Source organism: Xenopus laevis, chromosome 6L (genome assembly GCF_017654675.1).
Source record: "Xenopus laevis strain J_2021 chromosome 6L, Xenopus_laevis_v10.1, whole genome shotgun sequence".
NCBI lineage: Eukaryota > Metazoa > Chordata > Amphibia > Anura > Pipidae > Xenopus > Xenopus laevis.
Window position 1 is genome coordinate 146109015 of NC_054381.1, and position 23989 is coordinate 146133003.

At 35.3% G+C, this 23989-nt stretch overlaps 1 protein-coding gene across 1 annotated transcript in view; it reads right to left on the reverse strand.

Annotated features, from left to right (window-relative positions):
- LOC108718600 (CUB and sushi domain-containing protein 3) overlaps positions 1-23989 on the reverse strand; it is a 696593-nt gene that overhangs the window by 399420 nt on the left and 273184 nt on the right. The window lies entirely within an intron of this gene.

Here is a 23989-nt window from a genome sequence, read left to right on the forward strand (position 1 = left end):
CTGTGTTGATTCATAAATTAGTTAAAAAATATGGTATTATGATACCCCAAGTGACCCTCTCATGTTTTTTTTATATCATTGAGTATTCTTCCCCATGTCTTTTCAGAAGATTAAACTGGCAGCAGGTACCATAAGGCAAAAATGTTCCTTGGAGGGCCAGGAATGTCTAAACACCTAGGGGCAGATTTAACAAGGGTCACATTTTTAAAAAAAAAAAAAAAAAACTTAAATCGAATTCAATTTGAGTCGATCCTATTCACCCGAATTTAGAAAAAAAATAATTTTTAATACATTTCGATTGGTTGTTTTTTTTTTTTTGAATTTCAAGTTTATAGGAGTTTATGGGAGTTGTCATAAACTCCCATAACTCTAAATTCGACCCTTAATAAATATGCCCCCTAGTGCCACTAGACATGAGGAATTCAAATTTATCATAAAGATCAAAATATTTACTTAAGAATGATACGAATAAAAAATTAATTGAACCTTGTAATCTTGTCTCGCTTTTAACTATACTGAACGGTTTTCCACAAAATAACATACATAATACTACAATGTATATGAAATCTGCTTTTTTATTTGGTTTCTTTTTTTTTCTTTTCTGTTAAACTGTATTCTTTTTTCTTTGTCTATACTTAAATTTGAAAAATAATAAAAATCGTAAGTTACAAAAAAAACAATTAATCTATTTAGCTTTTATATGCAACCAGAATTTCACCTACTTCACTAATAGTAGGCACATGTAAAAACATTATGGGGCATATTTATCAAAGGTCCAGTGACTTCTACATGAACTCGGCAGGTTTAAGATGGCATAAGGATTTTTCCCAACTCAAATTTGTGAGTTTTGACCAAAAATCCAATTTGGAAATTCAAATTTGAATTTATCATTCGAACTTTAATAGATCTGCCCGGCAATATACTCTATATATTCAAAATTGGTTTTGATACAATAAAAATAAATTATAGCACTTCCAAAAGAGGAAATTGTTCCCCTATAGAAACACTAAAGAAAAATAACTAAATATATCTCTAAATTATATATAGTTTAATAACTTTTTATGTAGTATAAATTGAGTTACTTAACACCTTAGCTAATTATATCTTCTCCTGTAAAACCCAGGGGGGTGAAGCTTTTCAAAAGAAAGTCACATATAACTTAACATAATGAGAGTCAATTAACTATTCTTCGCTTGAGAAAATGTCACAACTATTTAGTTATAGCTGTGCTTAATTATGTTTAATTAATTTTACTTCCTATGTTTTTTATATCTTTGAATCCTGGATGTTATTCAAAAAAACTTGAAAGGTGGTGCTGTAATGGATGAGAATAGAATTAAGGATTGTTTAATATAAACATCGCATTTTTTATGTACCTGAACTTAGCTGTGACTTATGGCAGTTATAAAAGCAGAACAAACTTGTAGCCCTTGAACTTGACTTTGTAGTTCAGATTCTAGGAAATGCACAGCTTCCATATTTACCAAAATGGAGTGGTTGTTTTACAAATTGCTTTGAAGCAAAATCAATTCAATTTATTTTTAATGTCAGGTCAGATGGAAGTCAAAGTTTTCATAATTTAAAAAAATATCATTGTTTTAACACAATGTTAATAGCTTCAACAAATTCATTAAAGGTAGTAAACATTTTATTTCTCAGTTTGCGCAAAATAACTTTTTTTAAAACTTTTGACATACAGTAATATTTTTGAGCTAGGTTTAGGCAAATATAATATAGATATTTTGGTCAAAGTAGAAATAGGAAAAACTGACAAAAAAAACAAACAATGGAACTGTTCTGTTCAATAAAAATATTCTATTAACTCTAAGGTTGGGGAACTTGCCAAAATGTTTAAACAATATAACTACTTCATAAATAGGGTCCATAATGACATACTATTGCTGCTCTAATATGGAGTCCTAGTACCTAGAAACAGTGGGTATAATTTATTAACACTGGGCAGCAACCCATAGCAACCAATGATTGGCTTTTTTTTCAGCCAGCTGAAGTTTGAACACTAAAAGCAAACATCTGATCTCACATGAATCTTAGATTTATACAGACAAAAACAAGAGGTCCTCTGCACTCATCCATTATCAATATCTTAAGGAAAATAATACATTTAGTACATTAAGCTAGCAAAAGTACTGTGTCACCAAGCTCCTCATCAAATTTTAATATGGTCCTCCTTTTCTCCAACACTGATCTCCCTACCATTCTCTCTATACCTGAATGCAGGTGTATCACAGCACCTGCCACCATCTCAACAAATAATCTGCTGCAATTATCTTCTTTAGACTGCAATCAATCCATGTTATGGTTATATCCATATACCACCCACCACTGCCATTTCATTGCCATGGGAGCTGCCTATCATCGTCATCTTCTGTACAGAAGAGGTAAGGCAACATGGTCAAACTCATGGAGCTCATGCAGCCTCTAGCTTTACTGTATTTAGTTGGATAGGAATTACAGCCATGGTCAACCACCCAGCAAGAGTTCTTTTTAACTCTGTAGATCAATCTTGATAGATAAATATTTCTGTTTGGAGTGGCAAAAATGACTGTGGAAATTAGACAGGGCAAACACACAGTTATAACACACAGGATAATTCTTGCTGTTTTGACTTTAATTTTTGCAGGCACATCTAGTGTCTGCATATAAAGACATATAGAAGGATCTCCAACAGTGGACAAATACAGCAACCCAAAAGGATGGTTTCCTTGATCTGGTCTTCACAGAGGCGGGCCAGGCTAGCCGGGCGCCCTAGGCGACCCAGCCGGCCAGCTCGCTCTCACTTCCCCGTCGCTTGCGCAGTGACGTTACACACAAGCGCGTTGATGGGGCAACGGATGCGCATGCGCGCAGACTACACAAGCTTATGCGATGTGTGACACAGACGCTCGCGTAAGCAAAAGTTAAGTCTGCCAAGTAGTTGAGTCTGGTCCAGGGGTAGCGCCCTATTGTTGCGCCCTAGGCAGCTGCCTCTTCTGAATAACCCTATTTCCGGCCCTGCGTCTTCACATGAATTTTTCTGCATTTTTATTGGTGATCCATTTTCTCTTTCAGTAATCTCCTTTTCTCTATCAAGCACTCTCCAAACTGCTAACCCTCAGCAAAAGATTGTGATTTGTGACACTCCCACTCTGTTTTCCCAGTCAACAAATTAGCTATTGTTAATCATGAAGGAAAAAGAGGGAGAGATTGCCAATATGTTAGGATCCCACATTGAATTTCCCGTTTTCAACATTTAGGGAAAAATAGCAGAGTGCCATCCTGCGATCTTATATTCCATTCCCAGGTACTGACCCAGGTACTGACGTAGGGTCAGAGTTATCAAAATGTGATTAGAATGATTAGAGTTTACCACAAAAACTCACCCACTTTCTATTCATTCAAATGTTAAACTATAACTCTAGGAATGAATAGAAAGTGAAGGCTAAGGGGCAGATTTATCAAGGGTCGAATTGAAAATTCAAATTCAAAATTCAAATCAAATTTGATTAGAGTTTTTTTTTAAAAAATTAGAATTAAATTTTCAAAATGTATCATGCTCTGGCCTTTTAAGAACTAAAATTTGATGATTCACCACCTAAAACCTACAGAATTGATGTTTAAGTCAATGAGAGAAGGTCCAGGGATAAATTTTGAGTTTAAAATTCAAATCGAATTAGATTCAAGTTTTCGGGTCGGGTCAGTTTCAATTGGTCAATTTTTGAGTTCATGGGAGTTATAAAAAATGAACATGAATTCGAAATTCGACCCTTGATAAATGTGCTTCTAATGTATTAGATTCAATTGTTTCACATCATGTTATATTATTCTAGCACACTCCCCAGTGAGTTCTGTAAGTTACAAATACTTATATATCACATGCTTTTAGTAAAATGCTTTCTAAATTTAATCTTTTTTTGTTTCCCATTTCTTATGAAATATTAAATAATGGCAAGTCCTAGTGGGAAAGATTAAAAGCCCAAGGCACTGAACACATTGCATATGCATTGAAAGTCACTGGATGCATCCCGTGGGGGCACTTAAACTTCTTCTTTACCATGCTTCAGCATACTAGCAGTTGTTTCAGAATCAGCTGTCAGCATTCTTATTTCTGAACTATACAAACTATTTAAAAATCACTTGCAAAACAGATAACCTTAGAACTGTTAAAATAGTATGCTTTCCTATGATATTCCTTTTATTAAAAATAATGCAATTGGAATTTAAAAAAACATACATCATAGATAGATAGATGATAGATAGATAGATAGATAGATAGATAGATAGATAGATAGATAGATAGATAGATAGAAAGTATATAGCCAAAATATAAACAGAGAGATACAATCAGTATATACCCATAAGGGTAATTTTCTTGACCAATATCTGATTCTGAAACCAAGGGTTATAGGAATTAGTGCTCTTTTTGATAATGAACACTGTTTAACCTGTACTTTGCAGTAGAAGGTGGAACACTGTTGGTGGGATTTGCTTACATTTATAAGTAAGAGGTTTACACTGAATGGCAGTCAATCAGGCCTCTCTTGCATGGGCATTCCAGTTCATCCCACAGATGCTTAGTTGGGTTGAGTTCACAACCCTTTGTAACAATCAGCACTCACCCTGGTGGTCTAGTGGTGTTGCGGGGACGCCCGCCATGCCGCTCCTCTTCTGCTTCTCTGCTGGCAACTTAGGGTGCGCGTTCTCCTTATTTATCGGTGCATGCATGCTGGCGTCATCAGCAATGGCGCGAAGTTCAAATGGTAAAGTGGCAGATTGTATTTCTCAATGCCCATTCTAGGATTTGTTCCTCGTGAGTTTCCTGGTGCCTCTGTGCTTTATAGCTTCTGAGATCTGATTCTTGTTGTGACCCCTGCCTGTTTTTGGACGATTCTGACTTCTGTATTCTGACCCTTGCCTGGTAACTGACTCTGATTATTCCGTATCCCTTCTGATTGATCTCCTGGTTTGACCCTTGCCTGTCTGACTCCGTTTGTACTCTGCCTGCCCCAACCCGGCCTGATCTGACAATGATTTCTGTCTACACCTTGTATCATGACAGTCTGCCCAAAAGACTTTGTTTAACCGTCATGCCCCTTTGCTCATTCAGAACCCTTTGCTTGGCACCTCTCTTAATAATACCTGGCAGCATCCGATTTGCAGAGGGCTCCTCCTGAGATGAAAGGCGGCTGTTAAAGGCGGAAGCAAGAGCCGAGAACAGGGTGCTTAGCATTGGTTCTGAATTTAGGGTACTGACCATGACACCCTTTTCACTCTAGTAAACCCATTCTGTATGGACCTTACTGTGTGCATGGGGGCATTATTATGCTAAAACTGTTGTCACAAAGTAGGAAGTGCAGAACTGTCAAGAATGTCATTGTATAGCGCATCTGTGTCCAGATACTTCTAGGTTTATTCATTTTGTCATGTTTCATTTTTGGTTTTCATGTTTAAGTATGCTACATGTTTATTTTAATATTAATTTTCCAAATTACTAGATCAGTGTAAATTTTTTAACTTGATTTGAGATTAGCTAATATTAGTTGGCTTTTGTTTTGAAATTTTAAAGTAACTTCAAGATGTTAAAATGCTTAAAAAACTTCAAAATACTTCAAAATATTTATAGAACTGGCTAAAATATTGTATGGAAATCCTGAAATGAGTGCGTGCTTCCTTGGGGTGAGTTCCTTGCAACTCACCCCAAGCTACGGGTTCGGGGTGCTGCACCTGGGCCACCTATCTTCATCAGTGAGTTAAAACAATTCACACATATACATTGTTTATGTATCAGTGCCAAGAAGGCTGACCCCCTTTAGAGACAGACCTGGGGCTTTGCACCCAAGTCTTTTTTCATACAGGGTGAGCTTCGGCTTTTTATTAGAAATGGATAAATATTTAATATTTGGATAGAGCCACGGGTTTTTCTTCTTGTTTGTGTTCCTAAAATATTGTATACCTAAAAAACTGTATAAAAGTTGGGAAAAAAAAGTTGGCAAAATAAATGGCGTATTTATTCACATCTTTTTACAATAGGATATAAATATATAAATATGCATGATTTTACACAATGTACTATGGCATTAAAGTGGCATTGTATTATAGATTAATTGGACATTAGTCATGAGAGGAGCGGTCCCGTTTCTTTTCACCAGAAATTTTGCATAACCACAGAAAAAAAAACGAAACGGCAAATATTTGTGGAATGCATTGAAGCAAATGGGTGTTTTACTGCAGCGTTTCTTCCACGCAAAGTGCATTGAGGTTAATGGGTGGCTTTTTGCTCCACTTTTTGTCCCACAGCGTGTTTTTTTTTTTTTTGAAGTGAGATTTGTAACATACAAATTTGCCAAGGTGAAATGTGGAATTTTGCCACATTTCCACGCCTGCTTGCAAATTTTACTGATCACTACTGGTCAGTGCTAAAATTGATTGGTGTGTGTGTGTGAATGTGATAGGGACTGTAAACTCCACTTGGGCAGGGATTGATGGAAATGATGAATACGATTTTTAAAGCACAGTGGAAATGTATAAATTCTATGTAAAAAACAGAAAATAAATTTAAATAGCTTATACTAATAAAAAATGAAATATTTTACGGTATACCTTGACAGGAAAAGAAATAGAAGCAGAAGGGTGGAAAGTAGCTAATCATCAATGCAAGCACCAGGCTATAGCCGCAGTACAACTCAATATTGCCTTCTATATCTAATCCATTTTACACATTTCTATAGTAATAACTAATATTATATAAAAAGTGCACACCGCAGAGTAAGAACAGTTAATGTGGTGCACATATGGTAGGGGAGAGGAAACATACAGGATGTTTAGTAATAATGTCTGAATGATAAAGGGACCTGCATGCAGCTCAGAATTATTAGAATAATAAAAAGATGAAAGTTGCTGTGTCTAGTATTAAAATTTGGGTTCTAGGATAAGAAAAGTCACAGGGGAAAAATGTACTCAAAGGAGCAGTGCTTGAAATCAGGAAGCAAAAGTAATATTTGCAATAAAGTTCCATACTGAGTGTCAAACATGTCATTGGCAATTCATCAGAAACCATCACAGTCAAGGTACTGTACAAGGCTATGAGCTTTGAAGAATCCCCAAGAGGGGTAAAACATAGTTGCTTCAGCAACAGAAATCTGAAGCCTGTCTGAGAAAAACTTCTCTTTAGAGATCCTTCTGGCACTTCTATACAACATACAAAAAAATCTCTGTAAATAATTCCTGCATAGGGAGAGGTGTCGTTTTCCAAACGCTTAAATAAAACAATCAATTAGAAACACAGAACTACCTCAAATTTAAAACTAATCTCATCACAAACTCATATATAGCATTTACATTTTAGAATCATATATTATATTCAGTGGAGTGGTAGGAATGACATGTAAAATCATGTCAATATTCGCCAATGCATATTCTTTCTGTAACTTGTTTTTTGTCAATCAAGGTTGCCATCTTGATTTGGCATTGTTCTGGCGTATGAGACCCATTCAAGGTGAAAAAACTTTGAATGGATTTTGCCAGAAAACTTCTTCTTAATATAAAGATAGATGATTGGTAGATAGATAGATAGATAGATAGATAGATAGATGATAGATAGATAGATAGATAGATAGATAGCGGGGAGGCAATCGGACACCTAACAGTAGGAATGGTGTCAATGTTGAAGCTCTCCTTTAAAGGTATGGCTGCTCTTGATTCTTTAAGTGCAAGTCTGCTGTGTCTACTGATGCAGTCCACAGTGGGAACCCTGGAATTAGTCACTTATTTATCAAAGTCTGAATTTATCTGACTATTTTAATGAAAAAAGTTTGACCAAACTAGAATCCATTATTGGACCTTTTTTATTATTAAAAAAATCACAATTTTATTGGATTGGGGAAAATCCCCCAAAAAATCGAACAAAAATCTGAATGGTACAATTTTTTTAGATTTTTTTTTTCCAGAATACAAAATTTTGTCTGACTTTTTCCTGAAATGTTCAGATTTTTGTCCAAAAAGCCCAGAATGGTTGGATTTCCATAGCAGATCACAGAAATTACAAAACAGGATAGGGACCTCTCCCACTGACTTATAAACAACCTCTGCAGGTTTGAGATGCCGGATTTTCAGATTCAGACTTTTTTCCATCCTCAGGAGTTTATGAATATCGAAACATTCAAATTTTTTTCCCTTAAAAATTTTGATTATATAGTTAAAAAACTATTTTTTTGAGTTTTTGTCATTCAGACTTTAATAAATAACCCCTTAAGTGTTGCGGTAGCACTTGCACATGATTGTGGGCAAATAACTCAACTAAGTGCAAGGAGCCTGTTAAGGTGCAAGTACCTTTAATTAATGGTGTTGTGCTGCTTTCATAAATGAGCCTTAAAGATTTTAGAGTGTACACACCTCATAAATGGTGATAAGCATACAATTCACAGAACCGTGGAAAAAATCACAAGATTTGCATATGCATTAGACGCTATAGTCATATTTTTCCCAGCAAAAAAGTAGGCATAGAGAAACTCTAATAATGCCATTGGCTTTTTTTTTGCAAAAAAATCTGCATTTTTTTCTGGTGAAAAAATGGGTGGCACAATTGTAATACTTCAGCATGAAAAAACAAAATTGTATTCCATCAGAACAAAACACGTGACAAATCTGTATCAGGCTAAAAAGACTGCTAATCCCTTCTGATAAAATGATGTAGGGTGGCTATTTCTGTTTAATTGAACACACAGACAGACACACAAGCACATACACCCTCTATTTTCTTATTTCAGCTACTCATTAAATATTTCTTGTTCTCTGTCTTAGTGCTAATTATCTCTTGGGTGTCTTTTATATCTCCTGTCATTTAGGATTCTGAAACCTCACAAGTACCCAAATTAACAACATTATCTAGTTTAACATCTAGTTTAATAGCTTTAGGAAGACTCTACATAAAGTATTATGGAAGCATCAAATTAACAAAGAAGCACTGCCAATGGAATTTGCATAATAAAAAAGGTAGGTAATATAATTTAAGGTACAGATGTTGAAAATTTAAAAGCAAATGCAGAAGTTCAACCTTACCAGTTATTGACACTCCCCCATTGGGTAGCTACTTATAGCAACCTATAAGATATTTACTTTTAAACAGGTGACCAGTAAACTACCTGCTTATTGGTTTCTATGAATCACTGCACCTGAACAAATGTATGTTATTACATTACAATGCATTTTTATAACATAAATTGTTGCTTATTTAAAATTTGCTGGATTCTTTCTTGGTATTTAATTTTTCCAAAATTAAGATGATACAGTGGGAGAGTGTAAATGAAGCTCTAAGGGAATTATTTATAAAAGTCCAAATGCTAATCCTACCCTATTTGGAAGTTTCTGTGGTCTGCGCTGGAATTAGCCCAAAAATCTGACTATTTCGAGCTTTTCTGCAAAATTTGAAAAATTCTGACTTCAGGAAAAAAACTGACAAAATCGAATAAAGAAACCTGAAAAAATGGTATGATTCGGATTTTTGTTCAGTTTTATTGAGTTTCCCCCGATTTGATGAAATTTTGCTTTTTTAATAAAAAAGGTCAAATAGTAGATTCAGATAAATTTGTTTTTTGATAAATAACCCCTAAATGTCACTTTATTGTTTCTCTTTTAATGCATGAAGTATTTGATATTTGACATTTAATACATCTTCAGTGTACTGTAGAATTAATTGCTTTCTGACAGGCTGTTGTTTTTTTCTAAAGCTGGCCATAGATGCAAAGATCCGATCATACAAATCGAGAATTCGTATGATTTTCGGACCGTGTGTGGAGAGCCCGACATTTTTCGTCCCACGGAGATCGATTGTTTGGTCAATGGGCCAGGTTAAAAGATTCCTGTCGGCTGCCGCTAATTTCTCTGCGTGTATTGCCGATCGTACGATTTTCAGTGGGAGACTGTCACCAGCTTTGTCGGACATAACTTTCATACATTTGCTCTCATGGACAGAACATCGGCTGATCTGTTTTTTTACTTACTACTTTATTTGATCTGAATGGTTAGTGGCAGGTCGGGAGATGGAGATCGTTTGAGGATTCTAACAATTGGATCTATGCATCTATGGCCAGCTTTACTCAATATAACTGAATGTGTGAAAATGGGACCTGGATTTTATTATTGACTGCTGTTCTTATATCTACCAGGGAGCTGTTATCTTGTGTTAGGGAGCTGCTATCTGGTTACCTTCCCAATTTTCTGTGGTTAGGCTGCTGGGGGGGGGAGGGAAAGGGGGTTGATAGCACTCCAACTTGCAGTACAGCAGTAAAGAGTGACTGAAGTTTATCAGAGCACAATCACATGACTGGGGGCAGCTGGGAAAATGACAATATGTATAGCCCCATGTCAGATTTCAAAACTAAATATAAAAAGATCTCTTTTGGGAATTGGATTTCAGTGCAGAAACTCTGCTAGCGCAGCACTATTAATTGATACATTTTGAAAAAAAAAACATTTCCCATGACAGTATCCCTTTAAGAATAAAATTTAAAGATCAATTTCCCTTCTACATTTGCTCTCCTGCTCCTGTAACAAGCACGCCAATCTGTTTTTTCTTTATATAGAATAAGGTCTTTATTAAATGTTTGCTATACAGATGGCTGCCTTTCTGTTTTGAAGATCTCTACAGTATTAGATGAGATACACCTTTCAGCAGTTTATATAAGGTCAAGTTTCAGATCAATCAGTGACATAATTGATCTTGTCAGGTACAAAAATATCTTACACTTTCTCACTATTATGTACATTTTACACATTTAAGTATTCTTTTGATTTATAATGGATTTACGTACCAAGAGTCTGCCTGAACTCTGTCTAGAAATGTAGAGTACTCTACTGCTAAAGAATATTTATAGGAAAATCATTACAAATAGTTAAAATAATATGCTAGTCTTCTTACTTTAGGGATTTTAAACAAATAATGTAAATAAAGTTCTATTATCTTTTGCTTTTTTTCAACATGTCAAAAATTTTCTTTGTATTACACAATTAATATACACAATTAATATACATTACATGGTGAATTCCATTTAAATAATCCTTTACAAGTATCACATTTTTAATTTAATTTGAATGAACACATGTACTGTATGAAGCTAGCATCTGATTTAAGAGGAACAAGTGATTTTTTCTTAATAAATACAGTATTTAAGGCTTCCTCTCTGTGAAATGATAGCATATGTGTGGATCATCTAAAAGCATCAATCTCCAAACTGTGGCATCTCCCACAAGAAGCCCACAGCAGTGAATTAACCCAGACTCAGGACTAGTAAAAAAGTGGTGAGGAGGGCCGAACACTTTTTTTTGCCTTGGACATTCTGGGAAACTATAAAGTGTCATAAACAATTTATGTAATAAGTGCTACTTATTTGAACAGATGACAATTTTATTCTGTAGAAGGGGAGTAAAGTATGGCATATAGCACCAAAAAAAAGGTAAATGTGTAGTTGTAGGTGAGCAGGTAAATTGGTTACTAATCCATGAACAGTAAAAAAAAATATTTGTCACTAGTGATGGGTGAATTTATTTACCAGGCGCAAATTCGTGGTGAATTTCCGCAATTCACCGCCGGCGAATAAATTTGCAAAACCGCCACAAAAATTCACTGGCGTCCAAAAAACCCGAGACGCTGACGCTGTTTCGCAAATTTTTCGCCGTTTCACGAATTTCGCAACTTTTTCGGCGAATCGAAACTCCCCGAATTAGCCCATCACTATTTGTCACTTAAAGAGCTTACTAACAAGGAGATCACAGGCTGGATGGGGATGTGTTGCATTCAATTTAAAGAATCAGTTCTAAATGAAGAACAATGGTTATGGGAGAAATTGAATATTACCATATGCAGGCACTGGAAAAGATCAGTATTCTTAATAGCAATATATCCTACTGGTTCATATATTACCTATTGTATCATTTGTTCTGTTCAAATGTTTTTCTGTTTATTTCTGTTATTTATTCGCCTGGCACAAATTTGCATCGAATTTCTGCGTTTCACCGCCGGCGAATAAATTTGCAGCGAAAAATAACGTTTTGCCCATCACTATTTAAAATAAATAATCTATAACAAAACACGATTCAGCATATTTATAAAGCTGTGACTAATTTACCAAATTATCCCATTACTTTAGCTCTCCTTAGATCTGGAATAACTAGTGATGGGCGAATTTGCGAATTCACAAAACGGCACCGGTGTCTCATTTTTGACACAGGCGGCCATCTTTTTTTGAGCGAATTTTCGTGGGCGTTTTATTCGCTGGCGGCGAATCGCACAAATTCGCTGCGAATTCGCGCCTGCCGAATACATTCGCCCATCACTAGGAATAACCACCTAAATGTACTTACTGACCAATTCTGAGTTAAAGAACCTTTTTCACTACTTTTTAGTGTATAGGCCTCTATGACATTATATGTAAATCTAGTGTTTTATTTGTATATTTGATATATTCCAAAAATGTAATTACAATTTTTCAATAAAAAAGAGAAGATAATAAAGCTCCACATATCAATCACAATTATACACTGTAAGACTTTGGTAAGGCAGCCAACATTTATTCATAATACCTACAGCCCAGATTTCTAACTCATTTCCTGTTGTTTTCATTTGCATATGTCTTGCATATTGATAGCAATTATTTATTGAGAGAAAGTAGCGTCCAGCAGCCCAGCTTTCAAACTCATTTCCTGTTGTTTTAATTTGCATATGTCTTAAGAGGTATTGTTCCCCTAAGGACCCTCAAAGCTCTTATACTTACGTTATTAAACATTATTAGATTAATATGACAATGTTTAGCTTTGTTTAGTTTTGCAAATAAGATGCCTGGAAAATGTTTACATATTTACCAGAATTTTTTTCTCAGGGTTTATTAAATCTAATCTTTGATCTCCAGATGCTGATCCTGCTGTCAGTTATTTAGAAGCACATCCATTTTCATCAATCACATTCACAACCCAACAGGGCATAAGCAATCACATTTTTTATGATATTCGGCAGTGATTATGTTGCTGTAACATCATTTTCTGTGCCATTACATAGGGTATGTTATAGGAGATGAGCCAGTGGACCCAGATTTTATTTTTTGGTTGGGCAAATAGACAAGACATTAGCTTCTCTAAAAAAAAACAAAGGTTTAGTGCCCAAATCTGAAAAAAAGGGGGAAAAAATCCACCGCTACAACATATTCTAATCCCTTTAAAATCTGGTGAACCTTTTATTTTTGGGAGAAAAAAAAAAGAAACATATTATGCAAAATGAAAATCCTGTGCAAAGTAAGAAAAATTAAATTGATGCCAGAAAACAAGAAAAGGTTTTTGATTATACTGAATGCAATGTGTGACTGGTAATAAATATACTCAAATTTATCTTGCTTGCACATTTATTAAGGGTCGAAGTGAATATTCGAATTTCAAAAACTTCGAATTTTGAAGTAATTTTTGGATAGTTCGACCATCAAATAGGCCAAATTCGACTTTGATTCAAAGTGAAAACTTCGACTTTGAAAATCTAAGTAATGTCTCTTTAAAAAAGATCGGCTTCGACACTTCGCCATCTTAAACCTGCCGAATTGGACCTCCTATAACCTATCTTGAGTGTTTGGCGAGTTTTGAGAAATCAAAGGATTTTTGGTAAAAACGTACGTTCAAATCGTTCAAATTGTTTGATTCGAATGATTTCATCGTACGATCGTGTGATTTTAAAAATCCTTTGACTTCGAATGTCGAACTATCCTATTCGATGGTTGAATTTCAAAGTTTTTTGCACTTCAAAATTTGATCCTTGTTAAATCTGCCCCTAACTATCTGTAACAAATGAATGGCAGGTTAACTAACTTCCTGGTATCTGCATTTTCAATAGTTACATACAATTGTTCCTAGAACTGAGCAATAGTTATAAAGAACCCTTATAACCAGGAATATGTATGTACATGTGTATAAATATGAATACATAAACATATTTATATGAATATATCCATGGTCAACAAGAAAAAAGCATATTTTATCTATTTACAATATTAAATAGATTGATTTTTCTTATTCTATGAAGTAATTCTTTTTTACAATTCATTTCCCATTCAGCAAAACTGTGATATGTATTTTTTTTTTTTAAACTTTTTTTTCCTTTTGAAGATCTCAGTCTCCACTGAAACACAATGGTCTGAAATTGTTTTGAAAACATCAGCATTTTTTTGGATGAGCTTCAACAAAATTATGCAAAGTAAATTGTGGTTTCATTAGACGTGTCTGTCACAGTTTCCAGTAATTGCTTTACAGCATCCAAAAATGTATGTTTAAAATTGGAGCAGTTACTGTAATTGCAGCATGATTACAGGTAGTTACACTGCAGAAGAGACCATGTTTTCTGCAACATAATGGCTTTTAGTGGACCTATTTGAACAACAGTACAAGATGATTTTTTCTACTCGACAAAAATGACACATGGTCACAAAATAGAAGAAGCAAACCGATATCACTATAAAAAACGGAGTCTATTCAGGGACATTGCAAATGGAGAACAGATATTATTAACACACATCTGATCTGATTACACTAAGGGGCAGATTTATCAAGAGTCGAATTTCGAGGGTTAAAAAACCCTCAAATTCGACCCTCGAAGTAAAATCCTTCGAATTCGAATATCGAATATGAAGGATTTTAGCGCAAAAGCTTAGATCGAGCGATCAAATAAACGATTTGAAAATTTTTAAGCGATCGATCTAATGATTTTTATTCGATCAAAAAAAGTGCTCTGGAGGGTCCCCATAGGCTAACATTGCACTTCGGTAGCTTTAATGTGGCGAAGTATGAAGTCGAAGTTTTTTGTAAAGAGACAGTACTTCAAATATTGAATAGTCGAATAGTCTAACAATTTTTACTTCGAATCGTTCGAATCATTCGATTCGATTGAATTTGACCAATTCGATGGTCGAAGTACCCAAAAAAATTCTTCGAAATTCAAATATTTTTTCTTTCGAACGATTCACTCGAGCTTAGTAAATCTGCCCCTATGTGAATCAAGGTAATGTACACCTAACACACAACAATGTCTACTGAATCAAGACATTTTAATTACTTTAATTACAAATTTAACTTTAAGTTGTGAAACTATAAACATTTAAAAAAAATATTTGATTTAAATTTATTGCTTTGACATTAAACTACTGTATGTCACAATATGGTAGGTGTTATATTGAACTATTTAAGTAGAGTAAAGTTTGCTCCACCTCTATAGCAAACTAGCAGTCATCTGCAGTGTGCAAAGCGTAATTTCAAACACAAATCACCACATTTTTTTACAGATATGGCAGGATTTTTTTTTCGCGTTTATCCAATGAAATCGTGGCCATGTTACAAGTTGCGTTCAGAGTTGTGTAGCCCTGTAATTGTGAATGATGCATCAAAGTGCAAGTACATTTGTGTCCATTTTGATATCCTGGTAGTTCAAAATGGCTTTCTAGCCTATTCACTGGGTGCAAGTGTGGTGCACTGATCACCTGCTGTGGGAAACCTGGAGTTATTACTTGATCATGGATTGCGGTAGCTCCAGAGTTCACCAGAGTTGAACCCCATTCATTAGAAGGACCACACAACTGATTTTCATGTCGATTTAAAATGTTAATCAAACAGTCAATATTTATGTAGTCAGCATGAGAAGGAATTATTATGGGCTCAAGAGTATAAGAATACTCATTGCCCCAGAAGTAGATGCCCCTATGTCCCTAGAAAGGATAGCATTTGTTGATATATTGGACAATTATCTAGAAGCCATTAGAATTTAAATGTTTGTCAAAGTTTTGACTATGATTACCTGAACTGTTTAACATTTCATTTCATTTTTATAGGTTTTCTAATTATGAAAGTTGGACCCCTAGTATACAAGTGCATCCAAATTTAATACCTTAGACTGAGAATTATGTTACTTGGGCTCTAAAATAATTGGATAGTAGGCCTGCCCGCACACCCTGGCCTTCAATTCTGGATGCCTGGTGCTCGGTGTTGGAGGGATCGACACCCTCCCAATTAATCTCAGAGAAAAGTACACTGGCACTCGCGGCAATTCAAGCAGGGAGGACCCTGAAATGTTGCATTCCTGTGAATAAATACGCAAGGGGTCATCCATGCTTGAATTGCCGCGAGTGCCATTGTACTTTTCTCTAAAATAATTTCCAGTTGAAGAGTTTTTTTGGTGTTTTGTGCAACAGATTTAACCAGGGGCATACCAAGCCAGAAAAAAACCAGGGGCATACCAAGCCAGAAAAAAAAAAAAGAAAAGAGCATGACTATATGATAGGCCAATGAATATGGATAACCATATAAGATGTTAGGCTATCATTTTTGAGTGGAGTAGTTAATCTTGTATTTTTTTTGGGTTGTGTCATAAAGTGCATCTCTTGTGCTCTAGGATGAAGCACAAAGTGCCTTGCATTATTCCTGTATTTAGCAGCACTGTTCCAGATACTGGGTATTGAAATATCCTTGCAAATCATTCAGATAGCGAGGTTAGAGGGGGTAACAATGGCAAACGCTATGTAAAGGGCTGCCTTGCACAGACTATTGTACCAGAAACTGTATATACTGTAACATTTGTACAAAGTAAATGCAAAATATTATTCACCCTTTGACCACATTTAAAGCCATTTCATGGCTTATTTTCCCATTTGTGCATTTCATTTAGGTATTTTTGATGTGGCACACACTGTTTCCAGTTATTTGACAGATGAATTTGCAGTGCATCAAACAATAAGAATAATAAACTTGAATCACTAAATACAAAATGCTTGTAAAATCTAAAAGCAGCTGCATGGCAAATTTGAAAACTGCAGGAGAAGATATTGCAATTATTTGTGACTTATGCCGGTTAGGAAGAAGAAATGTTGGCATAAATAATGAAATAGGTGAGGCATGGCAGGTAGACATTTGGGGGCACATTTACTTTGCTCGAGTGACGGAATAGAATAAAAAAAACTTCGAATTTCGAATGTTTTTTTTTTTGGCTACTTCAACCTTCGACTACGACTTCGAAATAATCAAATATTCGACCATTCTATAATGGAAGTACTGTCTCTTTAAACAAAACTTCAACCCCTTACTTCCCCACCTAAAACCTACCGAGGTGCAATGTTAGCCTATGGGGAAGGTCCCCATAGGCTTTCTAACAATTTTTTGGTCGAAGAAAAATCGTTCGATCGTTGGATTAAAATGCTTCAAATCGAACGATTCGAAGGATTTTTCATTTGATCTAACTATTAGCGGTAAATCCTTCAACTTTGATATACGAAGTCGAAGGATTTACATTCGGCAGTCGAATATCGAGGGTTAATTAACCCTGGGTATTCAACCATATGTAAATCTGCCCCCTAGAGGCACATTTATCAAGGGTCAAATTTTTAATTCATGCAAGCTTTTTTTAAACTCCCCTAAACTCTTTGAAATTTGAAATTCAACTAGTCAAACTTTATAAATAACAACAAATTTAAATGCATGAAAACTGGAATCTAATTATAAAAACTTGATTTGAATTGTTTTCTATGAAGGCTACAAATATCAAAATTGATCCCTGGGCCTCTCCCATTGACTTATAGAGTAATTTAGCAGGTTTTAGGCTGTGAATTGTCTAATTAGAGTTCTTAAAGGGCCAGAGTATGATAAATCTCAAAATTCAAATTAAAACTCAAATCGAGTTTGGATAATTCACAATTTGAATATGAGAGTTTTGACAAAAAATTTGAAAATCAGAATTTTCACTTTGACCCTTAATAAATCTGCCCTTTAGGGTGTAAAGGGAAGAACTGGAGCAGGATATATACCTGGATGAGTGGAAAGTGCGTAGATGTAAGATGGCCCTTGAATACTGAGTTTAAAGGTGCTGTATGAGAAAACAAGGTTTTGATTAGGATGGATGAGTGCAAGGAAAATAAGTTTTCCCAGGTTGCATTGGGAAGGAAGAAAGGTTAGCATTAACATAAGTAATTCAGTATACATTTGTTTTCCTTTACAAACTTGATAGATATACTGTAAGTATGTTTTTAGTGTATTATGCCTTGCAATGCGCAATTAAAGGCTAGGAATTAATATTGATAAATGTAGCAGCGGCGTGTGTTTTTCTACATTAAATTTTGTCTGGTGGGAAGTACAGAGAAACATTATTCATAACATATTTGTATTCTGTGCTGCACAGTCTGTTACCTACCAAAATAAATTATGTATGGTTGGTGATCTGATTTATAAGCTTGCTGAAGCAGTTCAGGGGCAATGTTTCTGAAGCAAACACATTGTAAATAGGATTGGAGAACACTAAAATTCTAAAACGTTTTCCAATTTTATAGTTTAAGCTCTGCATTGTGAAATGGGATTGCAAGATATATCAGAAAAGCACAGCTTTTATGGAAGAATCTCTATTTTGTTGTGAATCTGTATTTTGCTTGAGGAATATATTTGTTAAAAGGGAAAAATTTTATAGGAGGAAATAAAGTTTTCTTTCACAAGAATGTTTCAGGACAAACAGGATAGTGTACATGAGATATGTATGTTATTTAAAGGAGTGATAATGCTTCATGGAAAATTTCTTTATATTTCTCTGAATAGATTTTAAAGAATGAAAAATTAAGAAAGGTAGACTATTTTTTATGAGGTTGTACTGACAGGTGGACACAACAGGCTGTGTTAACTCCTACATTCTCTTGTGGTGGAATGTGTGAAATAGTAACAGCAAGGGAACACAAGAAATAACATTGGTGTATAACAGTGTTAAAGAAGTTAAGATTGTAATATCTAACACACTAACAGAGGAGCCAGCGCAATAAGCAGTAGCCACCAATAGCACCCTGTGCCTGATTAGAATAGAATGTACAATAATAATAATACAGTTTTCAGGTTACTTACTATCAAACTGACGGCACAAGGACTCATTGGGGCAAATTCGCTAAAGGGCGAATTTTCAACAGCGAAGGCTCTGCCGCGTAAATTCATTACCATAAAATGCAAAGTTGTGTCTCTGTAGCCGAACTCTGGCGAGGTTTCACTAGCATTAATTTGTTAGTGTGAGCATTTCATCTCAAACTTTTGCTAGCAAAACTGTTGCCATTCTGATTAAGAGATGGGATAACCGGTAGCTCAATATCATGTGAGCCTGCAGCTTTCTTTAGACAGAGGAGAAACTGCACAAAGACACCATGCTTCTATTGCTTAAAGAAGACATAACTTTTTAAAATATGAATGTACATTAAAGGGCATGTAAAGTCTAAAATAGAATAAGGCTAAAAATGCTGTATTTTGTATACTAAATATAAACATAAACTTACTGCACCACAAGCCTAATCAAACAAATAATTTATGCTTTCAAAGTTGGTTACAGGGGGTCACCATCTTGTAACTTTGTCAAACATCTTTGCAAGACTAAGACTGTGTGCACATGCTCAGTGTGGTCTGGGCTGCTTAGGGATTATCATAAACAAAGCTGCTTGAGTTCTGCATGGCTGGGAAGTAAGGCGGGGGCTCCCCCTGCTGTTCATAAGTATGATTGTTTCCCTGCTCAGCAGTTAGGGACCATCTGACAATTCCTATCCACAGCAGTAAATGAAGGGAGAATTTCACTGCATACAGTCAGGTTTCTTATAAAAACGGTACACATTTTTTAATTAAAGTATAGTGGAGATAGGTTTCTTTTTCATTAAAGAAAGTAAAAATGGGATTTTATTTTTTTGCCTTTACATGCCCTTTAAGGGGCAGATTTATCAAGGGTCGAATTTCGAGGGTTAAAAAACCCTCGAATTCGACCCTCTAAGTAAAATCCTTAGAATTTGAATATTGAATTTGAAGGATTTTAGCGCAAAAGCTTTGATCGACCAATAGAATAAAAATTGCTCGATCGAACGTTAAATTCTTTGAATCCAACGATTTTAAGTGATCGATTGAAGAATTTTTATTCAACCGAAAAAAACTCAGAAAAGTGCTGGGGAAGGTCCCCATAGGCTAACATTGGACTTCGGTAGGTTTAAAGTGGTGAAGTATAAAGTCGAAGTTATTTTTAAAGAGACAGTACTTCGATTATCGAATGGTCAAACTATTTTTACCTTGAATCGTTTGAATCATTCGATGGTCGAAGTACCCAAAAAATTACTTCGAAATTAGAAATTTGTCATTCGAATTATTCACTCGAGCTTAGTAAATCTGCCTCCACAAATTAACTATAGGTCATATTGATCGTTTTTTGCTGAGAAGTTATTGTTAGTTGAAGTTTCTAAACCTGACTGTTTTGCCAACCTGACTGTTCCATCTCAGCCTGTCAGTTAAAGTTTCTAATGCTAACGGACTCCTGCTGCACAAATATGGCAGCCTCCTCATAGAGGAATATGGGGGATCAGATAGGTAATGTAAAAGCATTGTACAAATACTTTCTGGCAAAGTTATAAGTAGCTTTCAAAGGCAATATTATGATAGATGTAAAAAAAGAGTTTAATTTCTGGTGTCAGTATCTCTAATATATATATTAACAGAAACGTTGTTATTACTCTTACGATAAGGCCAATTTGAATAGGGCAGGTACATATTGGTCGTATAGACGTCTTTATTATTGATGTTGGCGCAAATGCTTGAAGTGGCCACTTATACAAATGTCCAAGGAAGCAAAATAAAGCTAAAAGAGCCCATCCTAAAACACACGTGGCGTGCCCCTCAAATGGTTGGAAAAAATGTTAACACAAAAAACTTCAATAGTTAGAACTTTTGAAGAAAATCCAGCTTTAAAATATGAAAAAACACCAGCATTTTTTTACAGCTTTTATGACATTTCGGCATACAGGATATGATGGCGAATACGTTTGTAAAATTCATACTTTAGTGAATTTGTGGAGTAACAATCGTTCACCTAAGCAAAAATTTGCATAGCGATAGGGTGAAAAACGACTCTTTATCTGCTGCCCTTCTCTAGATAAATGATCTGTATAGGAATATAACTTTATAAAATATCATATTGTGTCAGGCTTCACTTGTCTTAGAGCCAATATGTGAGGAGACGGGAGCCAATCCGATTCAGGTCCTATTCAGGTGGAATAGTAGTTCAGCAGGAGTAAAGGGAGGCAGAATAGCCGAATAAGCAGGCCGGGGTCAATGCAGGCAGAGTTCAATCGTGGTCGATTAAGAGTTTAAGTGTAGTCAAGATAGTAAGCAGAAGTCAAAAACCGGAATCAAATTACCAGGATACAAGTTCACAGGAGCAAAGTTTATCACCCAGCACAGAACCATTTCCTGAGCCTCCATTTAAGGAGGGCATTTTGGCGCCAAATGTAGTGACACCTGCATTCTGCGTCACGTTGCGCCACACGTTCACGTTAGCGGACGCTAAGGCGCCCACGTCCATTTCGGAGCGTGGAGCGTGATGACGCACATGCGTCTACATCTGCACAGGTCTTGACGCGCTTGTCCGTCAATCAACCAACTAAAGTGGTTGTTGTGCTAGCATTGTTACAAAAACTAGGGTGGGATTAAAATTATCTTCATATATAAGTGTACACAGGATTGAAGCATGTACATAACAGTAAAGTGAAATCTCCAACACAAGCAAAACAAAGCAGCAAGTAAAAGAAGCTGAATGTATTTTTTGGTATTAGACAGTACCTCTAATCCATTGTCTTGAATGCATAAAATATGTAGGCCTTCAAGTTCCCAATGACTATAATTATTGTTCGTGTTACCATGAAAAAAAACACCTCTAAATAAAAAATAAAAACAAACTGATGCAAAGATTCATAAAACATTTATATTAGAATAATATTAATTTTAATAAAGACACTTTTCTGCACTGAATCCTGTGCACATGTCAGTGATCCAGATAGAAGATGTTGACACCCAATGATGGTGATGTCGTAATTAAGTGTTCTAGCCACCCAGGTCTCTAGTCTTGATGTAATGATGCACCAGTATGTGATGTCAATGCACCATGGTTTGATACCAAATTTAAAGTAAAATTAAAAGAACATGGTTCAGTGCCCCATTATAGTTCTTTGAAGGTTCCTGAGTGAGACTCTGCATGTTCCTGTCTTTATTCTGATTGTTGCCTGCCTTGCATTGCCTGTTTTATGTCAATGAGTTTCTTCAATGCATTATTGTGCATTATTGTGCACAATAATGTACACATCTTTGCTTGACCTCTCCTTTCATTCTCTTTATTTGTATGGGTGTGTTGATAGGTTACACATTTACCAAAGGGCTTTCTCTGTATCTGGGGATGACATTATGGTTGCTTTGTTGTGGTCTGTTGAGTTTGCACCGTATCTTGTGGCAGGGTGAGTTTTCATCCTTCCTTTTCATATTTGAGTTCTTATATTTTATGTGCATATTTAATGTGTATGGGGATAGTTGCAATCATACATAGTTCATGATTGGATGTTGATGTAACTTACTATACAGCAATCTCAATAGATAAGTATTTTATAATTCATACTTATTTTTCCAGCTACACCACTGGGTATTAACATGCCTTTTTCATAGATGATTTTAGCAGCACAATTACTTCTCAGTAATAGTGTGTGAGCCTTTATGAGCAGAGCGCTATTTTATATATAGACCAAAAGTATAGATATCATCTGCACTTAATGGGCTAAATCTTATAGTATATGGTTGGGAAATAAATATATTGATCACTATATCAACTTGAGAGAACTAGAAATGTATTCAATTTACTATAATAATATTTTAATAATAAGAATACCCTCAATTTAAGAAATGTACCTCAATTATAAGTAAGTGGAGCTCATATCCTAAAACTGAGTAGCACACAACTTTATGTACTTTTAAATACCATAGGAAGTGGGCATGAAAAATAGTGATTTTGGCCCTAGTTTAAACAAGACACTCGTCATGATGTTGAATCTGCTGGGTACCATTTGTACCCAAATAGGTCACAAACAACAGAAATGTAGGTAATACTATCATGGTTGATTTTATTTGCACAAGACCCATTGAGTATCTATCTATCTATCTATCTATCATCTATCTATCTATCTATCTATCTATCTATCTATCATCTATCTATTTATCTATCATCTACTATCTATCTATCTATCTATCTATCTGTCTGTCTGTCTGTCTGTCTGTCTGTCTATTATCTATCTATCTATCTATCTATCTATCTATCTATCTATCTATCATCTATCTATCTATCTATCTATCTATCTATCTATCTATCTATCTATCTATCTATCCATGCAATATGCAACTAGGAGTAGGCAGAATATACATGTGCTTAGGGTGCAACAAAGTGGGATGCCTACCCCTAGTTCAGACCCTTGGTCCCCCACCAGCACTTCTCTCCGGCGCGCCTCTGTGTTCACTCCTCCCCCCTCCACGCATTATAACATTCCCATGGAATAATTATTCTGAGTATATACAGTAGCTTTATTTTTTTATATGATATTTTACCAACTGTGATTTATCAACTGTGATTTACCAACTGTGATTTACCAACTGTGATTTCCTGAGCGCATTCACACACATCACTTCCTTAGAAAATTAAAAGTCTGTCCTAGAAACTAAGCAAACTGTTAACAGACACCAATGGAGAGTTTGGTTGTTAGCCACCTGCTGTTCTCAATAAATCAGGCAGCAAACCGCTGATCCATGTCATAACATGTTTAACCTCACTCTGTTACTGAACAGAGTGGTAAAAAAAAACGTGCAATTCGGATTAGATAATGGAAGATATCCTCATAGAAGAATCAATGCTTAAATATGTAATGCAACAAAATACAGCCTTCATAGTTTAGGGATAAAAAATTAATATTCGTAACTGCATGTTTCTCGAACTGCTGTGCAGTAATGATCATGGCTAAGAGAGAACATTTTAATTGATCATTAAAATACTGGTTTGATAGAAAAACTATTTTTCGTTATAAAGATGCATTAGTAATATTTGTCCAAGTTATTAATTGGACAAATTGAATTCAGTGAGAAAAAAAGTTTATTACGTAATTCAATTCAGAAAAAA